The sequence below is a fragment of the Equus quagga genome, chromosome 2 (genome assembly GCF_021613505.1).
Source record: "Equus quagga isolate Etosha38 chromosome 2, UCLA_HA_Equagga_1.0, whole genome shotgun sequence".
Taxonomy (NCBI): domain Eukaryota; kingdom Metazoa; phylum Chordata; class Mammalia; order Perissodactyla; family Equidae; genus Equus; species Equus quagga.
The window spans coordinates 168,185,614-168,205,712 of NC_060268.1; positions in this window are offsets into that span (position 1 = coordinate 168,185,614).

A 20,099-nucleotide genomic window follows, 5' to 3' on the forward strand; every position below is an offset into this window, starting at 1 on the left:
CTGACCCCTGCTTTAGACTGTCAGTTATCTTCTAAAGAGATTAAAAATCACAAAAAATATCTTTTATATTTATCTATATCCTGGTGGTCTTCATTTTTTACGTAGATCCAAATTTCTATCTGGTATCATACTCCTTCTGCCTGAATAACTTCCTTTAATGTTTCTTGTAGCACAGGTCTGAGAGCAATGAATTCTCTCAGCTTTTGTCTGAAAAGTGTTTATTTCACCTTCATTTCTGAAAGCTATTTTTGCTGGGTATATAAGTCTGAGTTGGTTAACTTTTTTCATTCAGCACTTGAATGATGTCATTCAGTTATCTTCTGGGTTGCATAGTTTCTCTAGCTGACTTCAAAGTTATCTTTAGTTTTCAGCAGTTTGATGTATCTAAATGTGCTTTTCTTTGTATTTATCCTTTTGGGGGCCTCTGAATTTCTTGCACTTTCAGTTTGTTTCATCAATTTTGGAAAATTCCCAGCCATTATCTTTTCAAGTATTCTACTCCATGCTCTCTCTTTTCTCCTGTTGGGACTCAAATTATTGTGACGTTCAACCATTTGATATTGGCTCACAGCTCTTGGATGCTCTGCTCTTTGTGTGTGTGTGTGTGTAAATTTCAGTTTGGTTAATTTCTATTGACCTATCTTCAAGTTCGTTTATTCTTTCCTCAGCCATGTCCAGTGTGCTGAGACAGCTGTAAAGAAACTCTTAATCTCCAATATCATGTTTTTTAATTGTAGCATTTTCATTTAATTCTTTTTTCTGGTTTCCATCTTTCTACTGAAACTCCCTATCTGTTCGTGCATGTTGTCTACCTTTTCCACTAGGCCCATTAACATATTAAAGTTATTTTAAAGTCTTTGATAGTTCTAACATCTGGGTCATATCTGAGTCTAGTTCTGTTGATTACTTTGTCACATACAGTCTTTTTTTGTACTTGTGTGTGTGTTTCATATTTCTTGACTGAATGCTAAATATGGTGTGTAAAATAGACTGAGATAAATAGCATTTGCATCCAGACATGGGCACACATCTCCTGTCCAGCCATTAGTGTGGGGAATTGGGGCAGTCTAGTCAGTAGTTGAAACAGGTTTGAGTTTGTTGTTGTTATGTTTCCCATCAGTGTGCCAGACTTCAAATCGCTGTGGGAGTAGGCTGCTGCTACTTTGTGCTTAGTGGGGGCATGGATTGCAGACGGATTTTTCTCAGTGTTTCCATGCTCAGATTCAGCGAGACCTTGACACCTATGCCACAGAAGGAATCTAAGCCATGCTTTTTCAACTCTCTCAGCAGTAAGCTGTTGTTGCATGTTACTCACTGAGGTTCAAGAGGGCTGTTTCTTGGTTCTCTCACTCCAGCCTCAGTCTCAGGCAGGCACTGTGCTCCTGGACTTCAGGGTGGAGTTTCTCAGCAGTTCGGCCCCTTCCCCAGTGGTAGCAGATCTCCGCTTTGTATCAGTGCAGCATCCTAGGCCAAGTTGATTCTCTATCCCTCCTCCAGTGGCAGGCAGCTTTTGCTTCTATCCTTCCACCAAAGGCAGTGGATGCTTGCTTGAGTTTCTTCTCCCCCACAGTAGCTTATGGCTTCTGCTTCATGTAAGAGAAGCTTCCATGTAGCAGGTGGGTTTCATGCCTTTGTGTCATCCACAGGGTCCCTCTCAGGTCTCCTGCCCTGCCCCCAATCTTTCTCATGAGCACCTCGTGGAGACCTATGGAAAAGAACTAGGAAGTGACTTCCTTTGTGTCTGGGGCTCCTAGAATTTCTAAACTGACACTCTTGGCCTTTATTACAAATTCATTACAATTTCAGCTGTTTTTATCTTATCTGCTTTTATAATGACTGCCTCTTCCTTCCGTACTGTGCCAAAAGTGAAACAAGCCATGTTTCCTCTCTCTCCTCAGAGGAGCTTGTCACTCATTTGAGTGCATTTTACCTCGCAACCTCAGCTCTTTAATGGGCTCAAAAAGTTATCCAGCTTTCTCTTGCTGTTAGGATGGGACTGACATTCTCTTGAAGCTTTCTACGTCCTAAGTGGAATCAGAACCTTAAAGAATGCTTTCATATTTTTTCCAGCATTTATAGTTGCAAGTGTTTTCAGGTTATTTTCTCCACTGTTTTTGCTGGAAATGGAACTTTACACATCTGAAGAGTAGTTAAACTTAACTGACTTGCAACACCATAACATTGTAATTAGTCTCATAACCTTAAAAAATAATCTGTCGATCCATTGACTAATGGCAAAGCATTTAATAAATTAGCATTCATCTATTCAGGGAGCTTCAAAATTATTTGACTTTTAATTCTTCCATTAGAAGTGAGAAAATTAGGGCATAGAGAAGAAAAGTAACTTTCCCTGACTCCACGTTCATACGTTAGTAAGAACAGGTCTCAGAGGCCAGATATCTTAAGTCATTAATAATCTTTTGGCTCATAGAATTGGCTATATAATCTAAAGATGATGACTAGGTGATTTTATTCCATATAATTTAAATATGTCAACTGTCAAATATTCACAAGTGCCTTTGCGTGGGGAAACAATGTATAGTACACAAAAGAAGTCTTGAAGACATAGTCCAGGCTTGTAAGAAATTTCCTTTACTTCAGATGGGAGCTCAAGAAATGTACATATAAAAAGATAAGTAGTGGTACAAGACAATACATAAGAATCAGTGAGTGGTATAACCAAAAAATGCTTGTCATGTTTCAGGGAGCAGTAATTAATTTCTGCAAACATCTGTTGAGCTCCTACTGAGAACAGAGGAGGGAGAACACAAGATGTCCAGTGATTAGGATAGGGGCATTGAGGAAGAGGGCCTTGAGCAATAGATAATGTTCAAAGAGTTAAGAGAGGAGAGTAGTTCAGGAGGGGAGGACAGTTCCAGCAACAATGGCAGTGTACAAGACATAGTCGGTCAGGAAAGAGGAGAATGGCCTGGATGGAGAAGACTGTTTTGTGTTAGCATGTGTTTGGAAAGGCAGATTGGAGTTACATCGTTTGGAGCCTTGAAAGCCAGAATTGGGTAAAGCTTTAGAGGAGGGCCTGGTTTAACATGAAAGCTTTATTTTATTTATTTATTTATTTAAAGATTTAATTTTTTCCTTTTTCTCCCCAAAGCCCCCCAGTACATAGTTGTATATTCTTCGTTGTGGATCCTTCTAGTTGTGGCATGTGGGATGCTGCCTCAGCGTGGTTTGATGAGCAGTGCCATGTCAGCACCCAGGATTCGAACCAACGAAACACTGGGCCACCTGCAGTGGAGCGCGTGAACTTAACCACTCGGCCACGGGGCCAACCCCGGAAGCTTTATTTTAAGGAGATTAATCTGGCAGTGATGTGTGGCAAGAATTGAAGAGATAGAAACAGGAGGCAGAGAGCACAGTTAGAACTGAGTCTGGTGCAGTATTAGGATCGAGGTAATAAAAAACTCCAAACTAGAGTATTACCAGATAATGGATGTTTGGATGGACAGTTTAAATGAAAATTGATGGTATTTGGTGATTTATTAGATAGTTGAGGGCCAGGGAATTGGAGGAAAAAGTGATTAGCAATTGTCATCAAATAATTTTTCTTGAAGGGAATGAATCTGAATTTTTGTAGAAGAGTAGCATTTTCTTGGGTGTTGGTTAGCTGGGGAGTTGCCTATGGTAACGATGACCACCGTGCTTGTTTCTCTTTTAACAGCCATGAGTTCCTCCTTGATGGAAGAGTGAGCCTCCCGGGAAGAACCGTGCCTTTTCACTTCTCTCCAAAGTGTCACATAGAGTGGGTTTGCTGAATTTAATCTATCATTAGGGATTCCCAATTATTATTTGAAATATGAAATCATGCCCGTGGTCGAGAGCATGGGCTCTGGAGCTCTAGGTTTTCCAAGCACTACTGCTTATCAGCAGCTATTAACCTTAGGCAAGTTAATTAAGTTTTCTGAGCCCTAGTTTCCTCATTTTGTAAAGTGGGGATATTAATAGTGTCTACTTTATAAAACTGTGAAGTCTAAATTAGGTCATTCAGGTAAAGTGTTTAGCATTATTCTTAGAATTCAGTAAATAGTAAACACAAGCAAATGTTATATACCTGATTTATATGTAAGAGAAGGATAAATCTGAAAATCTCACGGTTTAAGGATTCAAAGTTTACATTCCAAAGATGCTTTATAAGATATTGTTTTGGTAGGAAGAATTGAGTTGAAACAAAGAATTTCCTACAAGCAAAGATTATTCAACAGTGCCATAGGCTGTTGATGCAAGTAGGAAAAGTCTTTAGAGAATGTAGTTGTTCACCTTTTGTATATTGTGTGCTAAGTAGATATATATATCCACACACACATGCCATTAAAGCTGGTAAACCCATTTCATTTACATCATCTCATTTGAGCCTCCAGCAAGCCTGTGAAGTGACAAGGATCAATCTTTATTTGTTATTTCGGTGAAGAAGCTGAAGTGGTGCTGAGTACTAGGGGACTCGCCAAGGCTTCCATAGCCAGAGTGGCCGAGCTGGGTCTCTGTCCTCTTCTGATTCCAAAATGCTGTTTACAGTACATCTGGAGAAAAGTGATCTGAAGCACAGATGTTTAGTGGGAGGAATGAAACACATGCTGTAGTGCCAAAAAATAACTGGGAATAAAAGCAGAAAACAAGACATTTGTTTCTGTTACAATATGACAGAAAATAAGGCTCTTGTGGTTTGGGATTGAGCATTCAGAGAAGAAGTGGGGAGCCGTTTAATTTGGGTGAGAGGACTCCTGGAACACTGCATCTGGTTCTGGGCTGCTCATTACTGGGCTTATGGAAACCAGCTGGACGAGGTTCAAAGAAAAGCTCCAAAATGATTAAGGGCCTGATGGCACTGATTAATAAGGAAAGATTAAAAGAATTAAATATGTATAGCTCAGCTAAGCAAAGACTGAGGAAAAACAAGCTAAATGTGTACAAATATCTGAAATGTCTAAACATTAAAAAGGGAGATTAATTAGTTAGCATGATACACGGGGGTGTAATATGCTGTAACAGGATGACAATTTAAGCTGAGCACAAGGAAAAATTTCCTGATCATCCATTAAGTCTGTCTGTGGCATAGCCTTTCCCTAGAGAAACAACAGAGATCTCAAGCCTCGTGACTCCCAAACTTTCCTGGGAATTAGGTATTAGATGATGTTAGAGAATTATTATTAATTTGGTTAGGTGTGATAATGGCATTGTGGTTATATAAGAAAATGTCATTTTTGGAGTTGCTCTGAAATAAAGGTAGATCAACATGATGTGAGAGATTTGCTTAAAAATACACAGCAAGGAAAGTAGGGAGGAAGGACGGAAGGGAGGGAACGAAAGCGAAAAAAGAGAGAGAAGGAAGGAAGAGAGGGAGGAAGAAAAAGAACGAAAGAAAAGGGGAGATGAAGCAAGTGGAGCAAAATGTTGATAACATTGAATCTGAAGGAAGATAATATTGAGTTCCTTTTATTCTTCTCTTTACTTTTATATATAAATAAATAAAATAATTATATATATAAATTAAGTAAAAAAGTTAAATAACATTTTCTTGAACAAAACGCAGTAGCGCCTTAATCCCTGGCCTCCCTGGGTAGTAAAGCCTTCCTGCCATCAGGCAGACTTCTGGTTGATCAGGGCTGCCAATGGGAGGGATAAATGCCTCCCTTCACCATCTTACTTTGGCAATGCAGAATGGCCTAGGCTGAAGGACTCTTTAAAACTGTAGATAGAAATCCAAGAAAATCCTGAGAATTGTAGGCCTCTAATGGTAGCTTCAGGACATAGAATTTCTAAGGGGAAAGAGCAGAGAGAGCAGCGTTGTTGGCCCATGAACAGCTGACCTCTCCTTTTCTCCTGTCCCTTGTTCATGGTAAAATACTGGCCACTGAGCTGAGATCCACGTGCCCTCACAATGACCCAAACCTTTTCTCTTGAATGAAGAAACACTTTCCCCTTATTTGTTGAGTTTGAAAAGCAAAAAGAGGGGTAATTCAATAAAGTAAAGTGAAAGATTTCAAAACCCAGCCAACACCTATGAGGCTGAAGTTAAAAAAAAAGATTTTTAGGCACCATCTTCTCTCCTTTAGCCTCTAGGAGAATCTCACCTCACCTTCCTGCGAGTGAATGTTTAGCACAGGAGGATTAGGGAGCATTTGGAATGTATGCCCTAACTGTGATCTTTTGTTGGTTAGAGGAATAAATATTTTATCTGAATTTCACTGATGGCAATCAAGCATGAACACAGACCCAGTATTTGAGGACCTGTCATGTCTGAATTTCTCCAGAGTGCACAACTAGGCCAGCAAATGGCAGTTGGAGTGAGGCTGATTCCAGCTCAGTGTAAGGATGGGCCTTGTAACCATTGGAGCTGTCTGGAAATGAAGCAGAGGCTGAATGGTGGTCAAGCTTGGTTGAGTCTATGAGAAACAGACATCCTTTTTCCAGCCTCAGACTCACTGTCTTAGCTCAGGCCCTTATCGTCTCTTACTTAGGCTCTTGCAGTAGCCATAATTAGGCTTCCTTGCCTCTAGTTTTTCCTTCTGCCGTCATCCTCCACCTTGCCTCCAGAGTGGCTGTTCTGAAACACAGCTGGTCCTGTCATTCCTCTGTTTAAATTCTTAGCACTTCCAAAATAAAGCATGACAAGGACCATATCTTATTTTTGACTATATCCCTGGTGGTTCGCACCTTGCCTAGCATATAGACATTCTCCAATCAAGATTTGATTGAATCCATGCAACCTCAATGCTTCCCACTCTTCCAGCTGCCTCTCTGTGCCTTTGTACTTACATAACCTCTGCCCAGAGGAGCTTTTTTCCCTTGTCCACCCAGCAGTTTTTCAAGACTCAAAGTTTGTAGTAATGAAGTCTTTTTTGACAGCCCAGTCAGAATTAATCCATCATCTCAGTTGCCATGGCACCTCATATATACATTCATTATCATACTTAGCACCTCATTTTAATCATACACTTACTTTTCCTCCCCATCAGACTATGGGCTCTTTGAGAGCAAATACCATGTTTTCACCTTCATTTCTTCAGTGCCTTGCACATTCTAGGCACTCAGTATAATCAGATAAACCTTGGCAGCCGTGATGTTCCTACTATGAGAAGACTATCTTCCCATAGCTCAACAAAGTTTAAGTGAGTGAGTAAAGTAAGATGGTCTTCATCCAACACATTTTTGCTGACTGTGTACTTTCCATCTGGGCAGCTTTCCTGTGCATGGTTCAAGGAGAGCGTAGAACACAGACCAGAGATGTAACTGATCTTTAAGTTAACCTTTGGCCTGTCGCTGGTCCTTGAACGGGGAAACATTTCCCTCTGTTCCTATGCTTTAGGGACGGGAAGATGAGTAATGCAGTGATACATGCCGGAAATATTTATTCCCCTACCCTAAGCTGCCTCTCAACTTTAAGAAGCTATGAAAGAAACAAGATAATACATAACTTATTCTAATTTGTGGTAGCGTTGTTTATTTATTTCCTTTTTAAGGAAGAGGTGGAATTGGATTGTTTGTTTGGTTTCTCATTCAATAAGAAGCATCTTAATATAACTAGTCTGGACATCTGTCCCATTTTCAAAAATTACAAGTTTCGATCATTGCTAAATTGTACAGATCCCAATCTGTCTGCTCTGCATACATTTGCATTTATAAAAGCAGACGCAGACTAAAAGTCTTTCTAATGCAATCCCCTAAATGTGTGAAGTATTAGATTGCTTTCCCCCATTGGTTTATGCATTGCTAAGGGCTTAAAAGGATCATTGATTTGAATTATTTAATGTGTACGGCAGGTTGAGTTTCCTTTTTTTTTTTTTTAAAGAACCTTTGGGGAATTTTGTTTTGTTTTTTTTTTTTTTTAATGTTAAATCTCATTTTTCTTTGAAAATAAGAAGTTAAAGCTATATTCACATAAGCTCTCAAAGTGCCAGATTTTCATTGTGTTTTTAAACCATCTAGGAAATGTTTGATTCTAATGAAACGTTACTGCTGAAAATTGGCATGAAATTGCTGGGCTGGAAATATAGTTATAACCACATATTATTCTAATGTATTATTTTTTAGTTTTTGGAGCTGATGCAGATGAAATAAAAGAGAGAGAGAGAGAGCCTAATTATAATAAAAAGCCATCCTGGATTTTTGTTGTTGTTGAAATTTAAGCCTGTTTGGACTCAAATTCAGTAAGCACAGTCCTGGACTTTAAATGTTGTACATTTTTGCTGTGTAATTTAAATCTTAGCTCCTATTGTTTTTTGATGGTTTACTCTTTCCCTGTGGAAAGGCAGTTGTGCTGTGTCGGCACAATTTGTGATGGTAACATCTGGGTGAATGGATTTATTTTAGTTTGTGTTGTGTTCAGAAAGCTTGCCAAAAATGGAGCCTTGTTTGTGATGTCTAGCGTGGCTTCCTATAACAAAGCAGTCTTATTTAATCCATTTGCCAGGACACTGCATAAATAAAAAATGGAAGTCCCATCCACATAAAGCAATCATGTGACGTAAAAAGTTTAGGTGGGGAATTAATAGGGTGGCTATATAGTTCATGATCTAAACGCTGACACTTTTGAGAGTGAAAGGGGAGGGCTAAAATAATTAAGACATTAATTCATCTACAACAGGTATAAACTGGGAGCATCCAGGACACCAGATGCCATTGTCACCCTAACTAGGAAGCTTGCCACTACCATTAAAGGTCTTCTCTTCCATGGTGTACAGCAAATTCTTCTGGGAATTCTGGGAAGTCATTGATGTAGCTCTGTGTCAAGGAGCGATATGGTAGGAATTCTAATATATCAGACAGTACAACACTTCCCTGGCTTTGTAGCAGGTAAAATCATGTTAAGACAGAAGACAAAGCAACCGGGACTTGACAAAAGGGCAGACATTGTCTAATAATAAACCTGCAATAACTGATGGTAAATTTATGTTATTGGCTAAACATCTTTCTTAACAAATCAGGTAAATTTAGCATGTGGGAAGGCACAGAAATTGATAGCCTACAGGAAAGCTGTGGCTTTGATTCCAGAGTCAGAAATATAGCCAAGTATGTCAGCAAATGAAATGTTTTCATTGTTATATGCCACGAGATGCAGCTACTGTCCTATTTTCACTTACAGTAATTCCTTCTGAAGTAATATACCTTAAGAATAGCTGCAGCTTCTCAAATCCATAAGAGGAGTATATGCTGCTTGCCACACTTTCCTTTTTCCTGAAGGTCTCTTTGAGGTCTTTCAAGAATGCAATTCAATTCAGCAAATATTAGGGCACCGAGTGAGCGTTGGGTGCCCCTAAGATACAAAGAGATGAGTGAGCCCCTGCCCTCAGGGCACTTTTCTATAACACAAGAAAATAAAATGAATAAATAATAGTACTATACTACATAGGTAGGTGCCATTAAAAAGGTATATACGTTAAAGCTTGGTAGTATGTATTAAGGCTATTTACATCATTGGTCTATAATTTTCTGCATGTTGAAAATATCTTAAAATTTATAAAAATGTTCAGGGGCCAGCCTGGCGGCTCAGCAGTTAAGTTCGCACGTTCCACTTCGGCAGCCCAGGGTTGGCTGGTTGAGATCCCAGGTGCAGACCTAGGCACCACTTCTCAGCCCATGCTGTGGCAGGCGTCACATATATAAAGTAGAGGAAGATGGGCACAGATACTAGCTCAGGGCCAGTCTTTCTCAGCAAAAAGAGGAGGATTGGCAGCAGATGTTAGCTCAGGGCTAATCTTCCTCAAAAAAAAAGAAAACAATTTAAAGAAAAATGTTAAAAGGGATCTGTATCTGTATCTACATAGTACCATGAGAGTTTAGAGAACTGGAAAATTACACCTAGTTGTAAGGATCTGTGATGGCTTTATCTACCCTTTTCTGCAACATTCCATTCACATTAACTGTAACTTGGCTTCCCTAAAAACTCTCTCATGAAGAGTTTTCTTTCTTCCACACCTACTCAGTGGTAGGCAGCAAAACACACATTTTTGGGGTCCTCAGAACATTCCCTGTTGTTTGCCCTTGACAGTTTTTTTTCCTGAGGAAGATTCACACTTAGCTAACATCTATGCCAATCTTCCTCTATTTTTCAGTATGTATGCTGCCAGCACAGCATGGCCACTAAGATAGCAGTATAGGTCTGCACCCTGGAACCAAACCCGGGCCACTGAAGGGGAGTGCACTGAACTTAACCGCTAGGCCACAGGCGCTGGCCCTCCTTAAGTCTTTCATGGGAGGTTTACTCTGTCTTTCTCTCTTAACCTTGCCTGTCTCATGGACATTGAGTTTTGACTCCAAGCCTGCCTTCCTCCTCAGCCCATCCCTTGCCAAGAAAATCTGGTGTGTGCTCACTGCTCATCTTCACACTGCACAACTCCAATCCAAGCCACACACAGCTCTTGATTAGATTTCTGCAGTGGGTACTTTCTCTCCTGCATGAGTCTGTTCTCTGCACAATTGGCAATTGAGACTAGGGGGAGAAGCAGGTGTGGAATTCCAGGGGCAATTAATAGTCTGTTGTGCATATGCTGGTTTGAGAAGTGCTAGATATTCAAGAGTTGGCAGTTAGATAAGTCTCAAAAGAGAGATGGGAGCTGAAGTGCTGAGATTCTTCAGTGTATGGCAGGTGTTTAGAACCATGGGACAGGATGAGATCATCATCCTAGGGAAAGTGTAGATGGAGAAGCTAAATGGCTTCTGAGTCCTTAGTCATTCCAAATCAGGCTGACATAGTAGGAAGAAAGCCCAGGGAGAATAGAATCCTGAGAATCAAGGGACAAACTATTTCAAGAAGGAGGGACTGGTCAGTGCTACTGAGGGAAATAGTAAGACCAGAACAGAGAGGTGATCATTGGACCTGGAGAACTTGAGTTTGTTGATAATCTTGAAAAAAGTAGGTTCAGAAACTGCTTGAAATTATTTTCAAGATTGGTTGGGTGTGTACATTATCCCAGGCCAAAGGATCAGAAAAACAATATATACTTATTGAGCAGTTCCTGCATGCCAGGCACGATATGACCCCCATTTAAGTCTCACAGTAACCATCTAAGGTAAGTACTGTAATCCCTGTCTTACAGATGATGACAATGAAGCACAGATAAATTAAGTAGTTTCCCATTGGCCTTAAATTACACATTAGACCAGATGGACTTCATAGGTATATATAGAACATTCTATCTAAAAACTGCAGAATACACATTGTTTTCAAATGCACATGGAACATTCCCAAGGAGTGATCACATATTAGGCAACAAAACAAGTCTCAATAAACTTAAGAAGATTGAAATAATACCAAGAATCTTTTCTGACGACAAATGTATGAAACTAGAATAAACTCCAGAAAGAAAATCAGAGAAGCCATAAAAAAGTGGAGATTAAACAAAATGCTACTGAACAATGATTAGGTCAATGAAGAAATCAAAGGAGAAATAAAAAAGTACCTGGACACCAATGAAAATGAAAATATAACATGCCAAAATCTATGGGATACAGCAAAAGTGATTCTAAGAGGGAAGTTTACAGCAATTCAGGCCTACCTCAACAAACAAGAAAAATCCCAAATAAATAATCTAACAGAGCACCTAAAGGAATTGGAAAAAGAAGAACAAACAAAGCCCAAAATCAGCAGAAGGAACGAAATAATAAAAATCAGAGCAGAAATAAACAAAATGGGGACTGAAAAAACAATAGAAAAAAATCAATGAAACCAAGAGCTGGTTCTTTGAAAAGGTAAACAAAATTGACAAACTTTTAGCTAGACTCACCAAGAAAAAACAAGAGAAGCCTCAATAAATAAAATCAGAAATGAAAGAGGAGAAATTACCACAGGTAACTCAGAAATACAAAAGGTTATAAGAGAGTACTATGAAAAGCTATACACCAACAAATTGGATACTCTAGAAGAAAAGGATAAATTCTTAGAATCACACAACCTTCCAAAACTGAATCAAGAAGTAGAGGATTTGAATAGACCAATCACCAGTAAGGAGATGGAAATAGCAATCAAAAACCTCCCAAAAAATAAAAGTCCAGGACAGACAGCTTCCTTGGTGAATTCTACCAAACATTCAAAGAAGACTTAATACCTATCCTTCTCAAACTCTTCCAAAAAATTGAAGAGGAAGGGAGGCTTCCTAACTCATTCTACCAAGCCAATATTATCCTGATACCAAAACCAGACAAGGACAACACAAAAAAAAGAAAATTACAGGCCAATATCACTGACGAACATCAATACAAAAATTCTCAACAAAATACTAGCAAATCAAATACAACAATATGTTAAAAAGATCATACATCATGATAAGTGAGATTTATTCCAGGGATGCAATGATAGTTCAACATCTGCAAATCAATCACTGTGATACACCACATTAACAAAATGAAGAATAAAAATCACATGATCATCTCAATAGATGCAGAGAAAGCATTTGACAAGACACAACATCCATTTATGATAAAAGCTCTAAATAAAATGGGTATAGAAGGAAAATACCTCAACAAAATAAAGGCCGAATATGACAAACCCACAGCTAATATCATTCTCAATGGAGAAAAACTGAAAACTATCCCTCTAAGAACAGGAACCATGCAAGGATGCCCACTTTCACTCTAATTTAACACAGTACTGGAAGTCCTAGCTAGAGCAATCAGGCAAGAAAAAGAAATAAAAGAGATCCAAATTGAAAAAGAAGAAGTGAAACTGTTATTATTTGCAGACAACATGACTTTATATATAGAAAACCCTAAAGAATCCACTAAAAAACTTTTAGAAATAATAAACAAATACAGTTAAGTCTCAGGATACAAAATCAACATACAAAAATCAGTTGCGTTTCTATACATTAACAATGGAGTAGCAGAAAGAGAAATTAAGAATACTATCCCATTTGAAATTGCAACAAAAAGAATAACATACCTAGGAATAAACTTAAGCGAAGAGGTGAAAGATCTGTACACTGAAAACTATAAAACGTTGTTGAAAGAAATCAAAGAAGACACAAAGAAATGGGAAGATATTCTGTGCTCTTGGATTGGAAGAATTAACATAACATAAATGTCCACACTTCTAAAGCAAATAGATTCAATGTAATCCCTATCAAAATTCCAACAACATTTTTCACAGAAATAGAACAAAGAATCCTAAAATTTATGTGGAACAACAAAAGACCCTGAATAGCCAAAGGATTCCTGAGGAAAAAGAACAAATTTGGAGGTGTCACACTCCCTGATTTCAAAATATACTACAAAGCTATAGTAACCAAAACAGCATGGCACTGGCACAAAAACAGACACACAGATCAATGGAACAGAATCGAGAGGCCAGAAATAAACCTACACATTTATGGACAGCAAATATTCGATGAGGGAGCCAAGAGCATACAATGGAGAAAAGAAAGTCTCTTCAATAAACGGCGTCGGGAAAACTGGACAGCCATGTGCAAAAGAATGAAAGTAGATCATTATCTTACACCATACACAAAAATCAACTCAAAATGGATTAAAGACTTGAATGTAAGAACTGAAACCATGAAACTTCTAGAAGAAAATGTAGGCAGTACACTCTTTGATATTAGTCTTAGCAGCATTTTTTCACATACCACGTTTGACCCAGCAAGGGAAAAAATAGGAGGAGAAAAAATGGGACTACATCAAACTAAAATGCTTCTGCATAGCAAAGGAAACCATCAACAAAACGAAAAGACAACCTAACAATTGGGAGAAGATGTTTGCAAACCACATATCAGATAAGGGGTTAATGTCCAAAATATACAAAGAACTCATACATCTCAACAACAAAAAACCAACAACCCAATTAAAAAATGGGCAAAATATCTGAACAGAGATTTCTCTGGAGAAAATATATGGATGACCAACAGGCACATGAAAAGATGTTCAACATCATTAACTATCGGGGAAGTGAAAATCAAAACTACAATGAGATATCATCTCACTCCATTCAGAATACCTATAATTAACAATACAGGAAACAATAAGTGTTGGAGAGGATGTGGAGAGAACGGAACTCTCATACACTGCTGGTGGGAGTGTGATCTGGTGCAGCCACTATGGAAAACATATGGAGTTTCCTCAGAAAATTAAGAATAGATCTACCATATGATCCAGCTATTCCACTGCTGGGTACTATCCAAAGAACTTGAAAACACAAGTGCATGAAGATACATGCACCCCTATGTTCATCGCAGCATTATTCACAATAGCCAAGACTTGGAAGCAACCTAGGAGCCCATCAAGGGACGAATGGATAAAGAAGATGTGGTATGTATACACGATGGAATACTATTCAGCCATAAGAAATGATGAAATCGGGCCATTTGTGACAATATGGATGGAACTTGAGTGTATTATGCTAAATGAAATAAGTCAGAGGGAGAAAGTAAAATATTGTATGATCTCACTCATAAGTAGAAGATTAAAACAATGACAAACAAACACATAGCAACAGAGAGTGGATTAGTGGTTACCAGAGGGGAAGGCGGAAGGGAGGAGGGAGAAAGGGGTGACTAGGCTCATGTGTGTGGTGGTGGACTGTAATTAGCCTTTGGGTGGTGAACATGATGTAATCTACACAGAAGTCGAAATATATTACAATGTACACCTGAAAATTATATAATATTATAATCCAATGTTACTGCAACAACAAAAAAATTAAATAGTTTCCCTAAGGTTACACCAGCTGATTAGTGCAGAGCTAGGATTTGAACCCAGGCAATCTGAGGTCGGAACCCAAGTTCTTAATTACTAGACTGATGCTCACAGAAGACTGTGACATGTGACAAAAAAAAAGAGAGAGAGACCCCTCTAGATTAGAGAATTAGGAGTTGTTTACACAGAAGTAAAAATTAAAACTAATATTCGGTGAGGTCAGTGGGGGGAGAAAAGGTATGCATGTGGAAGAGAGACCCACCAGCAGAGGAGATGGTGAGCTGATCGCTGGCTGGGGATTAAATCCTTAAAAATACCGACAGATAGAGCCAGGTTTCTTAGACTCTCTGAAAAACTCGCCTTCCCTTTGATGAGCATGAGAACTTCTTGTCATCCCTCAATGTTATTTATAATCCAAATCATATTAAATATTGTGACTGAAATCAAAGCAATGGGAGGGACACAATGCCACTTTGTTTTCAAACTCTGCGCTCACTCTCAGATTCTTATATGTGTCTATACACAGACTAACAACACACACACATGAGTGTTGCTGATGTGGCAAGTGGGCAGAGAAAGTTGAACAGAATGAGCCGTGAACGAGAGGGTTAATCAGAGATAGAGAGAGAAGAATGGGGACAGGACTTCATAGTGAAACCAGGAGGCGAGATGTCTTGACCAAGAAGAGAGTGGCCAGAACTGCTGGACAGAGCAGGGCAGGGTTCCTTTGAGGGCTGCGAGGGCCTGGGTTACCTTAGTAATAATACAGCCTATGCAGCAGTGTTAGCAAGTGAGTATTGTTACAAGCAGAAAATTTGGCGAGGGAACATATGTTCAGGCCTATAGTGGACGATAGAATAACAACAAACCTAAACTCCAAAATCCATATTCTCGCTTTCCTGAGAGAAGTGATTGGAATTGCGGGTAACCTTGACGGAGGAAGGAAGGAAGCTCCACTGAAGCTGGGCTCGTTTTCAGCTGTCAGCGGAAAGACACAATTCCGCACCAGTCTCCACCAAACCTCTCAGGCTTGGCCAGTAGTCATTTTCCAACTTGTTTCTGTTACCTTTGAATTCCAAACATTTTTCCATCCGTTCTTTTCCGCTGTGCCAGCACTGATCAAGCTAAGTGGGAGAGTTTGCGCTATCAAGACGCCACAATTACTCACTGTGTCACTGTACGTGCAGATGGGGACTGTATGCAGCTCCTGCAGCCCGTGCACCAGAGGGTGCTTTTGAAGGGATGTGAGAAGAGCCACGTTAAGTTGATCTTGCCTTAAAGTAACGGACAAAAAGAGGCAGCTGACCCTCCGCTAGTACCGGATAGTAACGATATAATAAATCACTTTTTTTCTGTGTCAGTTTCCTACCTTGCCCTAATTTCATAGATGAAATCACATGTGTAGAGCCGACTTTGCAATTTAGCTCTGAAGTCCGGAACAGCTACACAGGAGAGCACCGTGCCTTTTTATATACTTATTCCCTGATGTGTTAAATCACCCAGAAAGCTGGAGGAAAATGCTCCCCTGCCTGAGCAGGTGCAAGAAAGTTGCCGTCTGAAGGATATTCCAACATTTTACAGTTGAAAGGATGTGGAGGGTCTAGGAGTATTAATAATAACTATTATTATCTTTTTATTTTTAACCTCAGATGCACGGAGTTAAGTTAATTATACTCTTCACTTCGTGGGGCACATTTTCAGTGTCATATCTTGCAGTCCCTGCTCTTGTTTCAGGTATCTATTTCCCATTCCTGTTCTCTCACTGACCGCTCCCCTTACCCCCATATGTAATTGTTCCAATATGTTGGATGTGTATTTACTTATTTTTATGTGTTCTTACAAATTGTGTAAACTGTGTTACCAGTCTACATATTGGTATTGTTATATGTATCTTTCCTTTTTTTCACTCAACTGGGTTTTTAAGATTTACCCTTGTTGCTGTGTGTACATCTAGTCTATTGATTCGAATTGCTGTAGAATTCTCCATGATTCTTATCTCTTTATTGGGTGCTGAATATATGCCAAGTTCAGTATTCAGCACTTTAAGTGCACGGTCTCATTTGATCTTAGCAACAACCCAGAAGCAGGTACCGTAATTTTGGCATAAGTCCCAAACTGAGTGGAACAAGTCAGAATTCTGATAGGGGAGTCAACAGAATGATGTACTGACGTGCCGAGAACCAAGTAGGATTTGTTCAGCATACTCAGGGGCTGCTGCTCCAGCAGCTGCTTCCTGCTTCATTTCTTGCAGATCTCTACTGCTGATTTTAGCTCAACTGACTTTCTTTCTTCCCTCTGGCAGTCAATTTTCCTTTGGGGCAAAAAACGAATGACTCTTTGGAATCACCTAGTACCCAAAGACAAAGGGGCTACAAGAAGGGATTGGGCATCCATGTCCATTCTCTCGGAAGAATGATTTTTTGGAAGCCAACGGTGGCCTTAGTGCCTCTTGAATATTGTGTGCTCAGCCCAGGCCCAACTTTTGTGGTTCCAATAGGAAATTAGAGAAACTCTGAGCTTGAGAGCGAGATCCACATCTTCAGTGGCCCAACCAACTGGGTAAAGGGATAATTGCCAGTCATCTCAGTTGCTACCTTTTCTCAGGTGGGATGGAGAGATGCAGGATGTGTCATTGAGCATTGCCTAACCAAAGCTGTGCAAGAGGCTGGTAGCTCTGACTGTGGATCCTAAACATGCAAAAATTGATGGCCTCTTTATGCAGAATGCGAACCCTTGAATGGATATAGCTAAAGCATTGGCCTTTATGTCTCTATTCCTACATGAATCTGGTAGAATACATCTACTCTTTAAAAATTTTCTTTGTCAATAATTACACTTATAACACCATATCCAGTGTAGCTACCAAATCATACTCCATCAAAATGCTTCAAAACCCAATATAGGGAGATTTTTAGCCATGTGTGACAAGAGAGAGCTTACTTCAGTGTTGAAATTCTTCAGAGAAGCATCTGATTATGTTTTCTCAGATCTTATTTTTTTTTTCTCAAGCTTTCACTTCTATCTTACCATTCATTTTGGAAGTAGTGCCTTTAAGTAAGATTTTTCAACAATCGAGAATCTTTGGAATCTTCTCTAGTTCCTTTCTTATTCCTGCAAAAAATATGTTCGGTATAAGCTGATATTGTTTCTTTCAAATTATTCATTTCTCTAACTCAGGATTTAAAGCATATGTCTAATTTTTATTGACTAGTCTTTACTTCTTATCATCAAGCTTCTGGTCTCTTACTACCTTGTAGGTCTAATGGCTATTCTGATAAAGAGCTTCTAACAGATTCTTTTTCCAATATGTCTTATCTTTTGACTGCATTCCAGTAACAAACTTCTGTTTTGATCCTTCATAATATTCTACAGAGCCTACTGACCACTTCTTTCTGGCTGAAAGCAATGCCCAAGTATAGTACAATAAGATAATGTGTACCCAATATGGACATAGCAAAAATTAGAAGGAAAGGGGCTCCTCTTTCTAAGGGGTCTGGTGGGACCTAGGCTCCAAAAGGTCCTGAGGTGAAATGACATAGTATAGTCTGTGCCCATGAAGCACGGAGGAGTGATGGAAGAGACATGCCTGATGATGCTTGATCCACACTGTGGTGGACGAGGCCCTGGCTGTAGGAACTCAGAGCTGCCCGATCCAGCCCAGGGGTCAGGGAAGGCTTTCTGTAGGGAGCACCCTCTGAGCCGCCATTGATGGGGAAACTCGAGGTCACCTCTTCGGGCTCCCTAGGGCTGCTTTTTCCACATCCATTAATTGGCATTGGAATTTAACCACCTTCAGGGACCCACAGTCTGTCAGATCCTCTTCTCTGCAAAGCAGTCACATCAACATTGAACCAGGATCCTTGGAAAGGGCTGTCACTATCTCCTATTCAGAAACTGGTTCACTGGAAGGACCCATGGGCTACTCAGTCCATCCTGACAGTTTTCATAAGAAGGCTTCCGACTCCAGGGGCCCGTGGACTTTTCTGTCGTTGCCAGGTCTCCTTTTCTCTTTCTCTTTCTTAGAATCAGAGATTGGAGTGCACACGTGCTAGCAACTCATCCTCTTCTTGCAAGGCAAGACACATGGGCCCTTCCTGTCAGGAAGAAGAGAGCAGAGGGAAAGTTCATCTTCTTCCTGTGGCAGATAGACTCTCTGACAGCCTGGATGGATTTGACACCCGTCCTGGCAATCAGCCCAACAGGGAAGCCATAAACACCTTCCTCCCTTCCTTCCTTCATTCCTTCCTTTCTACCTTCCTTCCTCCTATTTTTCCTTCTTTCCTTCTTTCTGGGCTCTGTATCTTCAGAGCCCATTCTGATTATGCTGTGATGTCTGCCTCTCCCTCTTCTCTGTTGGAAATGGAAAGACATGGAAGCCACTTACCTTTTACTGAAGGAAGTAAAGGAACAAAAAATGGATAGTAAAAATGAAAGCATAAATTATGTAGTATACTAACAGCATCGAAAAGGTACCTAATCCGGTTAAAAACTGACAGGGAGAAAACAGAGGGAAGAGAAAAACAAAACAATAACCAAAACGACCTATTATTAGAAAAACAACATCAAAGAAAATAGATGTTATTTATACTCATGTATATTTGCATGGAATCAAATTTATAGTGTGATCTTATCTGATCTTTTCTGAGTAAACAGAGCTGTGAGTAGAATTAAAAGGAGATTCAAAAAAGTGTAAAACCATGGCAGGTGCTGTGCCTGCCTGGAATGGTTGCCCATCTCCTCCAAACTATGAAGAGTTTAAGGCTCAACTTTAATATGATCAAGATACTGTGAAAACAGAATGAGAGAAAAAGCAAGCAGGCAGTTCATTGGCAGAGCACTCAGGATTTCTTACTACTCACTTTCCAAAATCACAACTGTCTTAGATGAAAAAGAAAAAAAGTCGCTCTGAAAAAGAGAAGCTTGGTGCTATAAGAGGTTTAAAATGTACTCGTGGACCATCTCCACCCTCCTGAATTCTTCCCAGTGCTGTACAGTAAAAAATCCCAATCCCAAGAAATGCTAAATCGAATTTCTGTAATGGAAGATACAAAATATGAAAATGTATTATGAAGCGACAGTAGCTAAATCTGAACTGGTACAGGAATAAACCAACAGATCCAGGAGGCAGACATCAAGTTCAGGAATAGACTCAAATGCATAAAGTAATTTAATATAAAATAAAGGTAACATGGTGAACCGTGGGGGGAAATTGATTACGCAATAATTGGTATTGGGATAATTGACTAGTTACTGGGAATGAAAGAAGCTTATTCCTGACCTCATGTCTTAGACTAGATAAATTGGAGATGGATAAAAGATTTCTGTGTATGCTAAATACATTGAAAAAATCACTTTTAAAGAATATCTGCTGGAACGAGCCATGCCACTAGTCAAATAAAGATGCAGAACTGTAAAATAGACCCAGTTTTTCAAGGAATTTTTATTTTAAAAATGATTTT